The following is a 15,073-nucleotide window of genomic DNA, read 5'->3' on the forward strand; positions in this document are numbered from 1 at the left end:
AAAAGCAAACTGTCCTTAACCTCACTTTGTAGTTTCATCTCCTCCTGCTCTGCCCCTTGCAGTCCAGGCTGTTCACTGTTCTCTGGAGTACCATGATTTTCACATCTTTGTCTTAAGGTTTCATTCATACTGTTTCCTCTGATCTAAACATCCTGATTTGTATTCTTTTCTAAATTGGCCCCTCTTTGTCTCCGGACTGGCTCCCTGAAATCCATTCTTCCCACTGCAGCCAGATGTTTGGAAGCTGGAAATTGATCCTGTCAGTGCCCTGCTTATTTTCCTTAAATAGCTGCTGCTTGCCCTAAGGGATAGGATTCCATCTCCTTGAGAGAGTTTATAATATTTTCTTGACCTTTCTGGGCTTATCTGCATTAGCCTGACTCACAATGTGATGAGTCATTCCAGCCCTTTTAGAAACCATTTCCTTGGTTTCACATGGTCTCCCAGTTTTCTCCACATGTCTTGCTTGTAGGAACATGTGTGTTGAATTCACTTATCAGATTTAGAGTTGTCAGGTACAAACAGGACACCCACTTTAATGTTAACCTCATGTAAATAGCAAATACCTGGAGAAGGAAATGACAACCTACTCCAGTATTCTTTCTTGCCTGGGAAATCCCATGGACAGAGGAGCCTGATGGACTACAGTCCATGGGGTTGCGAAGAGTCAGACAACTTAGCGACTAACAGCAGCAGCAGCAAATAGCAAATAACTTGTATAAGTGTGTCCCAAATAATTTATGGGACAGATTTATACTACAAAGTATTTGTTGTTTATATGAAAGTCAAATATAAATGAGCATCCTGTATTTTTATTTGCTAAATCTAGCAATCCTATTTTAATTACAATGAAGTCTTTTAGAACCAAATCATATATTCTCTTAACATCCTAGACTTCATGACTCTAACCAACATGGTTAAAATGGTTAATCTGATTTTCTCTTCTACTAGATCATGTTCTCTCTCAGGACAAGGATCATATCTTTGTCACTGTATTGTTTGCAGCCCTGGCTAGAAAAAGAACAGTTCCTCGAAAACAAAAACCATTGAACAAAGATTTAGTGAATAAATGAATAGATGGGTGGATGGATGAATCAACATGTTAGAATTCCTATGGAATGCTTCTTCAGTAGGATATCTTCCTGAGAAAACTGGTAATTCTCTCTCTTTTGGTAACACGTTTTATGTCTTTCCTTTATAGCTCTTATCACACATATAACATGCATGACCCTTAAAACTGTTGGTTTACATGTCTGTGCACCTTCCTGCCTGATGAGCATCAGTGGTCACAGGTTGAGTCTTTACCCCTTGGTGATTGTGCTTCTTGCCTTCTACATTGACTTATAATTAATCACTGGTATATAGTTAGCAATAACTGTTATTTAAAGAAGGGACCTAAGTACCCTTTCTGGAGAGAAATGCTGACCTGAGCTTGAACATGATGTGCAACTGTTGACACTGCATGTGTATTTCAGTGATGTTAAAAGGAAAATTGTTACTGTTGTTCAGTTGCTGAGTCATATCCAACTCTTTGTGATCCCATGGACTGGAGCACGCCAGGCCTCCCTGTCCCTCACCATCTCCCAGAGTTTGCCCAAGTTCATGTTCATTGCATCCATGATGCCGTCCAGCCATCTCATCCTCTGAAGCCCTCTTCTCCTTCTGCCCTCAATCTTTCCCAGAATCAGGGACTTTTCCAATGCGTCATCTATTCATATCAGTTCTTCCAGTGAATATTCAGAGTTGATTTCCCTTAAGATTGACTGGTTTGATATCCTTGTTGTCTAAGGGACTTTCAGGAGTCTTCTCCAGCGCCACAGTTTGAATGCATCAATTCTTTGGCATTCTGCCTTCTTTACTGTCCAGTTTCCTCAACTGTAGGTGACCACTGTGAAGACCACAGACTTGACTATTCAGACCTTTGTCAGCAGAGTAATGTCTCTGCTTTTCAGCATGCTGTGTAGGTTTGTCATCATCTTAACATTTCTCATCACTCTCCTCTTTCACAGGAGAGTTAAAGAGCTGGCTTAAGACTAAATAATAAAAAAAACCAAACAACTAAGATCATGGCATCCAGCCCCATTACTGCATGGCAGATAGAAGGGGAAAGGGTGGAAGCAGTGACAGATTTCCTCTTCTTGGGCTCCAAAATCACTGCGGACAATGACTGCAGGCATGGAATCAGAAGACAATTGCTTCTTGGCAAGAAAGCAATAACAAAAGGAAAACAGTGCCTGTTAAATCACCTGCTCATTTGCTCAAAATTAAATACTTTATTTTAATAAAGATAAGAACTGAGTATCATGCAGATGAAAGTTCACAAGGCAATAACAATAAGTCATATTATGTGCCAAGTAATATTATGTGCTGTGTGATTTAAAAGCATAATCTCTATTAAACTTCATAATTAAATGAACAGAAGTGGATACTCGTCTCTTCATAGCTCTGTATTAAAGATGTGAAAATCAGGCTTAAGGATGTCCCTAAGGCTCTAAATATAGTAGATAATGGAAAAATCTAAATTTTTTTTTTGCTAGCCAATAAAAATACTCTTTAAAATATCCTACATCATATAATATGAGAAGTGGTTGAAAGGAAGACGAGAAGGCTTCCCAGGAGGCTCAGTGGCCAAGAATCTGCCTGCCAATGCAGGAAACATGGAGGATCAGTTTCCTAGGTCAGGAGGATCCACTGGAGAAGGGCATGACAAGCCACTCCAGCATTCTTGCCTGGATAGAAAAAAAAGTGATAAATGCTGTCATGTTTTTGGAGGAGGAGACTGTGTGTGTGTTCCAGGGAGCAGCAATAAGCCCAGTGGGAAAGATCCATGGCTAAATAAAAGCAGGGCTTTCCTAATACCTGGGGTCAACATTCAGAAAACTAAGATCATGGCATCTGGTCCCATCACTTCATGGGAAATAAATGGGGAAACAGTGTCAGACTTTATTTTTGGGGGCTCCAAAATCACTGCAAATGATGGCTGTAGCCATGAAATTAAAAGACGCTTACTCCTTGGAACAAAAGTTATGACCAACCTAGATAGCATATGGAAAAGCAGAGACAGTACTTTGTCAACCAAGGTCCATCTAGTCAAGGCTATGGTTTTTCCAGTGGTTGTGTATGGATGTGAGAGTTGGACTGTGAAGAAAGCTGAGCACCGAAGAATTGATTTTGAACTGTGGTGTTGGAGAAGACTCTTGAGAGTCCCTTGGACTGCAAGGAGATCCAACCAGTCCATTCTGAAGGAGATCAGCCCTGGGATTTCTTTGGAAGCAATGATGCTAACGCCAGTACTTTGGCCACCTCATGCGAAGAGTTGACTTATTGGAAAAGTCTCTGATGCTGGGAGGGATTGGGGGCAGGAGGAGAAGGGGATGACAGAGGATGAGATGGCTGGATGGCATCACTGACTCGATGGACATGAGTCTGGGTGAACTCCGGGAGTTGGTGATGGACAGGGAGGCCTGGCGTGCTGCGATTTGTGGGGTCACAGGGAGTTGAACACGACTGAGTGACTGAACTGAACGGAGGTTATTAAGTGTAAATAACTCCTTTAGGAGTAGAATAATTAGATTTGGAATTGAATTGCTTTGAGATTCTTCTACAAAGAATACTTTGCACATTCCTGGAAGATTTAAGAGGTGATATCGTAAAGGTGAGTCACAGAGGAGATTCCATACATAGTTCACGTGTACAGGTTTACAGACCAAAAAAATGGTATATTTGGTACTTTAAAGATGTTGGATTTATATGTGTGGTTTTATATGTAAAAAGTTCAAACTTTTGTGAATTTCTGTAGAACTGGTAGTTGGCTGGGAAAAGATGTCACTTTAAAGCTATAAATACTTTCAGTCTCTGAGAGAAAGACTTAAATATCTCCATTGGACTTTCTGTTTCACTGTTTGTAGTAACTATTGAGAAAGATCCTTTATTTATGCCAAGGAGCACATTATGGTTCTTTGGGGGATATTTTGAAGTAATTATTAGCTTTAATGAAGAGGTTTCTGACTAGGAAGGGAAATGTAGCACTGGGGATTCTACAGAGCCAGGTATTTTTGAGACAGGACTCTGTCTCCACAGGCTCTTCTGCTCATGAGAGAGGAGTGTGTCTTTCTTCATGTGGATTTAGACTGTACTTTTCTCTGTAGAGGTGCTTGCTAGATTGTTCTTGTAGGAAGACTCCATGGCAGGAGCTGTGAAGTGGTGTTCAGAAGTAAAGGGACTGTACTTACATTGAGGTTCTGCCTGTTTGTTCCAGGAATGACCTGCACAACATTCTATGTAGGTCAATAACCAAGATATTGTGGGATGTACTGATGTTGGAATATTACATTCTGATGTTATTGTGCTTTTGGGGCTACTAGGTAAGCGTGCACACATCCTGAATGCCTTGGGTGGATGCTACGTTTCCATTTTCTATGATCCCATAATTAGCATATCCAGAGCCTAAGGCAGGGACCACTCTTTGTTCTCAGTTGTTGAGACCTGATTCTGAGGATCAGCTCTCCTCTAGGGCACTGTCACTGATAGGGTTGAGCTGGTCCTTTAACAGAGGGGCAGGTTGGTTGCAGATTGCAGGGGAAGACAGTGATGTGAAATATGGAGGCACTTGACACTTTCTCATGTAGGTCTGAAACAAAGCATGGGTGTTCCCTCTCACCATTTATTTTTAACATAGTATTGGAAGTTCTAGCTAAAGTGATGACAAGAAAAAGGAAATATTAGAAAATGGATTGGGAAGGGAGAAATATAAACTCTCTTTGTTTGCAGTTGACATTTTCACTTATGTAGAGGACCTGCTAGATCCTTTGAGCTGAGAGCAGCCATGTGTACTGTAGGTTGTAAGTTACTGTGTTGTAATTCTCTCACGTAAATTAACACATGCTTAGCAAACACCTATTGTATGTTACATACTGCTTTCTTCTGCATTGGGAGAACTCAGAGAAAAGCCAGTGCCATGCCTAGGATATAACGATAAACTGCAGGAAGTGGCCACTCTCCTGTGTGCTGTCCTCCCAGCCATGCCCTCTCATCCTAGGACAGTGTTCCCGTGATAGGTCACCCAAAGATGGAGGGTAGCCTGAGATATGCCCCAGGTTGCTCTGAGAGGCGGGAACAGAGAACAGCAGTGCAGATGCCAAGAAGCCAGAGTCAAAGCAGAGACTAATGTCTAGTGACGCATCAGGAAATGGTGGCAGTGGTGGTGGTGAAAATCTTGTCATGTCCCCACTGAGGTCATCTGCAGCACAGAGTGCTGTGGGCTGCCAGCCCAGCTGCTGTCACCCAGGTTTACCACAGCATGCGCTAAAGCCACAGTTCTCTCAGGGTGTGGTTGGCTCTCATCTGAGCACAGTAGAGGGTCTAGTGCCACCCTTTTCTTGTGATGCTCAGTCCTCTAATGGGTGACCTTATCCCTGATGGTCTGGACAAATGTTTTCTAGATGGAGCTTGTAGTCTGAGATGCTTCTCACCTATTTCTCCCTCCTTCACCTTCCCTTCTACAGGACTCTGGTTTGAGGCTCTGCCCAGTCCCTGCTGCTCCCTCTCCCCTCACCTCCCACATGCTGATGCCCAGCTGAGGTCTTCTTAGACAACCAAACCTCATACAAGTGCTGTGTGTGACATTTAGCAAAACTGGCTGGTGTGGATTGAGAACATGTATAATTTTGTTGCTCATATAATGTGAAGAAATTGAGCTTAGACTTTTTAGTTGTATATGCAAATGTGTATTCAATATATCAAGTTAGAAGTCACCTTAAAAAAGAAAATCTGAACTACTCCCAGCTGGAAGAAACAGAGGAGGTTGTGTAATATCATCTTCATCATAAGAAATACATATTTGGTCTTTGGCCCTATTTCTGGCACAGAACTCCTACCAACCTTGGAATTTCCTAAGTGATAAGAGTGATACAGTTGTCTTTCATTATGTTAATGAGGTGCTTTTTGGGCCTGGCGTGCTGCAATTCATGGGGTCGCGAAGAGTTGGACACGGCTGAGCAACTGAAATGAACTGAACTGAACTGAAGAGGGGAGGAAACCAACCTCCTCCATGGAGGGGAGAGGGGCTGGAGGTTGAATGGGGGAATGATGGCTGATGATGTAATCAACCATACCTATTTAATGAAGCCTCCATGAAATCCAGAAGGACCAGACTCTTTGAGCTTCTAGGTTGGTGAACACAGAGGGAGTGAAGGAGTTGGGCAGGGGGGGGGATTAGGGGGGGTGGGGAGTGGGAGGGTGGGGGGGGGGTGGGGTGGAGGGAGCTCAGAGAGGGCATGGAAGCTTTGTGCCCTTTCCCTATAACTAGCCCTATACATCTTTTCCTTCTGGCTGGTCCTGTGTTATATCCTATTAATAATAAACTGATAGTCTAGTAAGTAAAATATTTCTCTGAGTTCTTCCAGCCATTCTAGCAAAGTAATCGAGCCTAAGGAGACGGTCACTGAAGCTCTGACCTATAGCTGATTGGTCAGAAACACTGGTGACAACGGGGATTTGAGATTGGCATCAGAAGTGGGGGCAGTCTTTTAGGACTGAGTCCTTGCCCATGGGATCTGACGCTGTCTCCATCAGAATTGAGTTAGGTGCAGGACACTCAGGCAAGGAATTGCTGGTGTGGGAAAAAATGCATACTGGTATTAGAATTGGAATCAGAACCATACATTGTTACTGAGATCCTCAGTTCAGTTCAGTCGTTCAGTCGTGTCTGACTCTTTGTGACCCTATGGACTGCAGCATGCCAGGCCACCCTGTCCATCACCAACTGCCGGAATTTATTCAGACTCATGTCCATTGAGTTGGTGATGCCATCCAACCATCTGATCCTCTGTTGTCCCCTTCTCCCCCCTCAATCTTTCCCAGCATCAGAGTCTTTTCAAATGAGTCAGCTCTTTGCATTAGGTGGCCAAAGTATTGGAGTTTCAGCTTCAGCATCAGTCTTTCCAATGAATATTCAGGACCAATTTCCTTTAGGATGGAATGGTTGGATCTCTTTGCAGTCCAAGGGACTCTGAAGAGTCCTCTCCAACACCATAGTTCAAAAGCATCAATTCTTTGATGCTCAGCTTTTTTTATGGCCCAACTCTCACATACATACATAACTACTGGAAAAACAATAGCCTTGACTAGATGGACTTTTGTTGGCAAAGTAATGCCTCTGCTTTTTAATATGCTATCTAGGTTAGTCATAGCTTTTCTTCAAGGAGTAAGCATCTTTTAATTTCATGGCTGCAGTCACCATCTGCAGTGACTTTGGAGCCCAGAAAAATAAAGTCTGTCACTGTTTCTCCATCTATTTCCCATGAAGTGATGGGACCAGATGCCATGATCTTAGTTTTCTGAATTTGAGCTTTAAGCCAACTTTTTCACTTTTCAACTTTATAATCCAATTCTCCCATCCATACATGACTACCGGAAAAATGATAGCCTTGACCAGATGGACCTTTGTTGGCAAAGTAATATCTCTGCTTTTCAATATGTGGTCTAGGCTGGTCATAACTTTCCTTCCAAGGAGTAAGCGTCTTTTAATTTCATGGCTGCAGTCACCATCTGCACTGATTTTGGAGCCCAAAAAAATAAAGTCTGACACTGTTTCCACTGTTTCCCCATTTATTTGCCATGAAGTGATGGGACTGGATGCCATGATCTTAGTTTTCTGAATTTGAGTTTTAAGCAAACTTTTCACTCTTCTCTTTCACTTTCATCAAGAGGCTCTTTAGTTCTTCTTCACTTTCTGCCATAAGGGTGGTGTCATCTGCATATCTGAGGTTATTGATATTTCTCCCAGCAATCTTGATTCCAGCTTGTGCTTCTTCCAGCCCAGCATTTCTCATGATGTACTCTGCATATAAGTTAAGTAAGCAGGGTGACAATATACAGCCTGGACATACTCCTTATCCCATTTGGAACCAGTCTGTTGTTCCATGTCCAGTTCTAACTGTTGCTTCCTGACCTGCATACAGATTTCTCAAGAGGCAGGTCAGGGGTCTGTTATTCCCATGTCTTTAAAAATTTTTCATAGTTTGTGGTGATCCACACAGTCAAAGGATATTCCTGTGGTTGAGACAATGGCCAGGGTGGGGAGAAGAAAGCATATTTTGATGCCAAAAGCCTGGAAAAAAGGGTTGCTGTCAGAGAGCAGATAGATCCCAACTGTGAACATAAGGAAGTGCAGAAAAATGGGTTCAAGGTGTAATGCCACAAAATATAGCCCAGAGCAAGAAAATGAAAAAGGAGACAAAAATCCGTGACATAGACACAAACATACAGGTTCCAGCAAAAATGCAGGAATGAAAAGGAAACATTATGGTTTGGGCATGTATAGTGTAAGCCTGAAAACTGCTTCACCTCATGAATACAGGCAATGAGACTTAAGGATTTAATGATAACTCATTTGAGGCAGTAGATATAGATCAAACAAGACAAAGGCCAGGATTAAGTCCCTTATGAAGAAAAGAAAGAGTACAAAGTGTTGCTTTTGGAAGTAATCTCTGGCACATCCTGCTCTGGACTATTTCTGCTCAACAGTGAAGGAGAAGAGAGTGAAGGAATTACCATTGGCATCAGAAATCTTGCATTAGATCAACACATCAGGAAGGCTACTCATTCAAACAATGGAATACATGAAATAATTTAAAATATTAGAAGTAGCAAATGAAAATTTTAGGTACAAATGAGTTATTCTGTACAAAAATAATAGTATTTAGCTAGATATTGCTTTTTAAATAATTTCCTCCAATAGTGGAGATAGACTTACACAATCTATTAATGTTTTTTCCCCAAGTTCTACCATATATTTTGAATGCTGAGTATTTAGAATCAAGCAACCAGCATTTGATTTTAAAAGTGTTGCTAATTAACCCTTACCAAGATTTAATTCAGGCAATGTGAAAATCAGATGAAAAAAGTAATCATTTAAGCAGAGAGTAGAAAGGAAAATGAGCTTCCCAGGTGGCTCAGTGGTAAAGAGCCTGCCTGCTGATATAGGAGATATAGTTTCAATCCCTGAGTGGGGAAGATTCCCTGGAAGAGGAAATGACAACCCACTCTAGTATTCTTGCCTGGGAAATTCCACGGACAGAAGAGCCTGGTGGGCTACAGTCCATGGGGTCACAAACAGTCAGACATGACTTAGCGACTAAACGGTGACAATAATAACAGAAAAGAAAATGTCAACTATACTTGCATTTCATTGTTTGACTCAATATAGTTGTTTAAAACAAACCAATGGACAAGACCAATTGCTTACTCTCCCATTTCTATTTTCTAAGGAGTAGAATGGGAAGCTCTATCTTTTTTTCAAGTCACTAATGGGTCCAGTTGTTTTACAACTGATGTTTGTTTCCTTTCATGTAAAAGTGAAATACCACTAATTCATAATTTACAAGTTGTAGTAAAGAAAAATAAGGTATTGTGTTTGACACAATGGACAGATTCCTGGTATCCAGTGGGAATGCAATGTATGGTGGTTCTTAACTCATGGGGAGTGAAACATCACTGGTATCTTTAATAAGTGTTAGTCGAAAATGGTGAACAGGAAAAATATAAGGTTGTCCAAAATATAAAGGCATAAGTATAAGAAATCTAAATCAGCATTACAAATGTAGGGCAAAGGCACATATAATCAAATAAATCATAAGACCTGCAAGAAGGATGCATGTTTGGGGAAGAAAAATGGAGAGTTTCCTAAATATATGTGAATCAAGAAGACAAGGAAGGAAGATTATAAGCCCCTGGAGAGAGATTGAAATGAATTCAATGATGGAAGAAGCAAATGCAGCACAAAAACTGAATGACTTATTTGTTTTAGTGCTCATTGGGGAAAACCTGAAGTTCTCCTGGAAAGTGAAAAGTTCCAGGGGGGAGATGGCAAAACTCCTAAAACCAAAGACCTGGAAAATCATTTACATAGGGAGCGTCTCATCAGAATGAGCCTACAGTGCCTGCAGATTGCTTTATTGGGGAATTTTGTCAAAATGATTTCAGGTGTGAAAGCCCCCGCAAATTGATAATTTAGGGATGAGACTCAGTGGGTATCTGCACATTAAAACTATGCAGAATAATACTATATGCTCATAGATAGATGTTGCAGCATCATTTATAATAGAGAAGAATGGAGATTTCTGTAAAAATACAAAAAGAAGAGAATTGTTAAACATTATAAAAGTTATAATAAGATATTTTATCAACAAAATACTGCTTATAAAAGTAAAAATGCCATAAAATGGTTATAATATCTTGAGGTTAATTTGTGTTTTTATTTGCCAGTATAACTTAACTATCAGTTTAGTTTAGTTGCTCAGTCGTGTCTGACTCTTTGCGACCCCAAGAATCACAGCACACCAGGCCTCCCTGTCCATCACCAACTCCCGGAGTTCACCCAGACTCATGTCCATCGAGTCAGTGATGCCATCCAGCCATCTCATCCTCTGTCGTCCCCTTCTCCTCCTGCCCCCAATCCCACCCAGCATCAGAGACTTTTCCAATGAGTCAACTCTTCACATGAGGTGGCCAAAGTACTGGAGTTTCAGCTTCAGCATCATTGCTTCCAAAGAAATCCCAGGGCTGATCTCCTTCAGAATGGACTGGTTGGATCTCCTTGCAGTCCAAGGAAATCTCAAGAGTCTTCTCCAACACCACAGTTCAAAAGCATCAATTCTTCGGCGCTCAACCTTCTTCACAGTCCAACTCTCACATCCATACATGACCACAGGAAAGACTATAGCCTTGACTAGACGAACGTTTGTTGGTAAAGTAATGTCTCTGTTTTTGAATATCCTATCCAGGTTGGTCACAACTTTCCTTCCAAGGAGCAAGTGTCTTTTAATTTCATGGCTGCAGTCACCATCCGCAGTGATTTTGGAGCCCCCAAAAATAAAGTCTGCCACTGTTTCCACTGTTTCCCCATCTATTTCCCATGAAGTGATGGGGCCAGATGCCATGATCTTCGTTTTCTGAATGTTGAGCTTTAAGCCAACTTTTTCACTCTCCACTTTCACTTTCATCAAGAGCCTTTTGAGTTCCTCTTCACTTTCTGCCATAAGGGTGGTGTCATCTGCATATCTGAGGTTATTGATATTTCTCCCGGCAATCTTGATTCCAGCTTGTGTTTCTTCCAGCCCAGCATTTCTCATGATGTACTCCGCATAGAAGTTAAATAAGCAGGGTGACAATATACAGCCTTGAAGTACTCCTTTTCCTATTCGGAACCATTCTGTTGTTCCATGTCCAGTTCTAACTGTTGCTTCCTGACCTGCATACAAATTTCTCAAGAGGCAGGTCAGGTGGTCTGGTATTCCCATCTCTTTCAGAATTTTCCACAGTTTATTGTGATCCACACAGTCAAAGGCTTTGGCATAGTCAATAAAGCAGAAATAGATGTTTTTATGGAACTCCTTTGGTTTTTCCATGATCCAGCGGATGTTGGAAATTTGATCTCTGGTTCCTCTGCATTTTCTAAAACCAGCTTGAACATCAGGAAGTTCACGGTTCACATATTGCTGAAGCCTGGCTTGGAGAATTTTGAGCATTACTTTACTAGCGTGTGAGATGAGTGCAATTGTGCAGTAGTTTGAGCATTCTTTGGCATTGCCTTTCTTTGGAATTGGAATGAAAACTGACCTTTTCCAGTCCCGTGGCCACTGCTGAGTTTTCCAAATTTGCTGGCATATTGAGTGCAGCACTTTCACAGCATCATCTTTCAGGATTTGAAAGAGCTCAACTGGAATTCAGTCACCTCCACTAGCTTTGTTCATAGTGATGCTTTCTAAGGCCCGCTTGACTTCACATTCCAGGATGTCTGGCTCTAGGTCAGTGATCACACCATTGTGATTATCTGGGTCGTGAAGATCTTTTTTGTACAGTTCTTCTGTGTATTCTTGCCATCTCTTCTTAATATCTTCTGCTTCTGTTAGGTCCATAGCATTTCTGTCCTTTATCGAGCCCATCTTTGCATGAAATGTTCCTTTGGTATCTCTGATTTTCTTGAAGAGATCCCTAGTCTTTCCCATTCTGTTGTTTTCCTCTATTTCTTTGCATTGATTGCTGAAGAAGGCTTTCTTATCTTTTCTTGCTATTCTTTGGAACTCTGCATTCAGATGTTTATATCTTTCCTTTTCTCCTTTGCTTTTCACTTCTCTTCTTTTCACAACTATTTGTAAGGCCTCCTCAGACAGCCATTTTGTTTTTTTGCATTTCTTTTCCATGGGGATGGTCTTGATCCCTGTCTCCTGTACAATGTCACAAACCTCATTCCATAGTTCATCAGGCACTCTACCTATCAGATCTAGGCCCTTAAATCTATTTCTTACTTGCACTTTATAATCATAAGGGATTTGATTTAGGTCATACCTGAATGGTCTAGTGGTTTTCCCTACTTTCTTCAATTTAAGTCTGAATTTGGCAATAAGGAGTTCATGATCTGAGCCACAGTCAGCTCCTGGTCTTGTTTTTGCTGACTGTATAGAGCTTCTTCATCTTTGTATAATTTAACTGTAGTGGCCTGCAAACTTTTTATTCTTAAAAATATATTTTATATCACAGTCTAACAAACATATACACATATAATGGCAACCCACTCCAGTGTTCTTGCCTGGAGAATCCCAGGGATGGTGGAGCCTGATGGGCTGCCATCTGTGGGGTCTCACAGAGTCGGACATGACTGAAGTGACTTAGCAGCAGCAGCATAAGATATATACATATATAAAGGTGAAGCAAAAGTTTTACCAAAACATCTACCCTGAGAGTTAATTTTTTTTTGGAGACCTTTTTTTTAAAAAAAGTTTTAGGTTTACAACACATTGACAGAAAGCTACAGAAATTCCCCTAGACACCCTCCCCTCACATGCATGGCCATTATCAACAGAGTGGTACCTTTTTTTAAAAAAACAAAAACAAGGATGAACTACACCAACACACCATAATCACCAAGGTCCCCAGTTCATCTTAGAGTTCACTTTAATAAAGTGAGTACTGCTGCAGCTTCTATGCTGCTGCTGCTGCTGCTAAGTCACTTCTGTCATGTCCGACTCTGTGCGACCCCATAGACGGCAGCCCACCAATCTCCCCTATCCCTGGGATTCTCCAGGCAAGAACAGTGGAGTGGGTTGCCATTTCCTTCTCCAATGCATGAAAGTGAAAAGTGAAAGTGAAGTCGCTCAGTCATGTCCGACTCTCGGCGACCCCATGGACTGCAGCCCACCAGGCTCCTTCGTCCATGGGATTTGCCAGGCAAGAGTACTGGAGTGGGGTGCCACTGCCTTTTCCGGCTGCAGCTTCTATAGATTTGGACAAAACTATAATGACGTATATCCCTCATTATAATGCTATTCAAAGTATTTTCACTGCTCATAGAAATAACTTCTGTACTTTCTGTATTCATCTCCCCACAAACTCCTGGCAATCACTGATCTTTTTATTGTCTCCATAGTTTTGCATCTTCCAGAATGCCATATAGTTGGAATCTATTTTTCTTTTTTGTTCTTTCTCCTTGAAAAGAGAGGTTCAAAGCCTTTCTAAGATCACTTATGGCCCACCCACACATGGATCAGACAGGCCCTAGGCGACAAAGACCCCAACCAAATACTGCAGCTTTTCTTCCAGTACCAAGCCCTGTCCCACTGTCCTGCCCAGCAGCCGCATGAAGGGGTGAGGGACACATGATGGATTTTTGTAGGAAGGCCACGCCTTTTGTGCCCTTTGTTATGAAGAATACAGATTCCCACCCGGTGTGTTGTAAGCAGACAAGCCATTTCTTCAGGGCCTTGCTCTGAGCACACCCCATATAATATTAATGTAACATTAACTGAATGAAAATTCCATATACAGAACAATTAAAATTTGTGAAAGACAGTAACCAAAGGGGAAAAAACCTGAGGCAATCCATAATAAAATGTTAAAAATAATTATCTCTGATGGGGGTATCAAGGCTATAGATTATTTTTATGTTCTTTTACTTTTATGGATTTTCTAAAATTAGTAGGTACTTTTTATATGCAGACATACGTTAAATGTGAATCTGTATAAGTACTGTGAAAAGTTTAAAAAATCAAGTAGCTCTAGAAGACATATAATTAAAAGCAGCATTTCTTTGCTCCACCTTTTTTGCTTTCCCAAGTCATCCACTTTCAAACCTTTTAACCGTTTCTTCTGTTATTTACCTCCATATACTAAATAACTATATTTAGTCTTTAAGGGATTATTTATTGAATTATTCATGTAGAAAAAAAAATTGCTACCCCACACAAATATTTTGTTTGTTCTCCCAACACATTTGCCTCTTATTTAGATTAAATAAGTCATTTATTTATTTTTTGTGAGTATTTTGTGTTTATCCAGAGTGGAGTTGTTGTATAGTGTCATATAGTATTTCATTCTCTTCCTTGTACAAGTTATTGTTTTCCTTGCAGGCCAATAGATGATCCCTTTTGTTGTTTTCTTAGGAGCCTATTCTGAAACTGTCAGAGATGTAAAGACCTTCTTAATGTAATTGAATAAATCAAGTAAGGTCTGAGTTTAAGTTCCTTGGAAATAGAGCTGGTAAAGGGGTGTGGATGCATGGATTTTACTGAGTCAGCACACACAGGAGAGGAGTGGGGGAAGTACTGGTCTGGGACAGGAAGTAAGCAGGGCGTTTTCTCTCATGGGGGTTTTCCTTTTGTTTGCTTCTAAGGGCAGAGTTACCTCTGAGCACTGTGGGCAGCCTAGGTGGCTCACTGGGTAAAGAATCCACCTGCAATGCAGGAGACACAGAAGACGTGGGTTCAATCCCTGGGTCGGGAAGATCCCCTGGAAGAGGAAATGGCAACCCACTCCAGTATTCTTGCCTGAGAAATCCCACGGATAGAGCTGGACACAACTGAAGTGACTGAGCATGCGCTGTGGGCAGTGGGATGGAGCTTCTAATCTCTAAGACCTGATGGCTCCCTCTTGGAGCAGGACAGAAGGAATGGATGGGAATCCTCGGCCTCCACCAGCTGGAGGATGGGAGCACTGGCCCAGTTAAGTGGGCTGGGGCAGGTCCAGAGCATCCAATGTAAAGAACCTCTCAGTGTCTCCCTCCCTCCCTCCCTTCCTT

At 41.4% G+C, this 15,073-nt stretch overlaps 1 non-coding gene across 1 annotated transcript; it reads right to left on the reverse strand.

The window, feature by feature from the left end:
• Positions 1–13,653: 13,653 nt before the first annotated feature.
• LOC113897968 lies at positions 13,654–13,778 on the reverse strand. The gene has a single exon (XR_003512480.1). It is a non-coding gene; the product is annotated as a small nucleolar RNA SNORA11 (small nucleolar RNA).
• Between the last annotated feature and the right edge of the window lie 1,295 nt (positions 13,779–15,073).

Source organism: Bos indicus x Bos taurus, chromosome 8 (assembly GCF_003369695.1).
Source record: "Bos indicus x Bos taurus breed Angus x Brahman F1 hybrid chromosome 8, Bos_hybrid_MaternalHap_v2.0, whole genome shotgun sequence".
Taxonomy (NCBI): domain Eukaryota; kingdom Metazoa; phylum Chordata; class Mammalia; order Artiodactyla; family Bovidae; genus Bos; species Bos indicus x Bos taurus.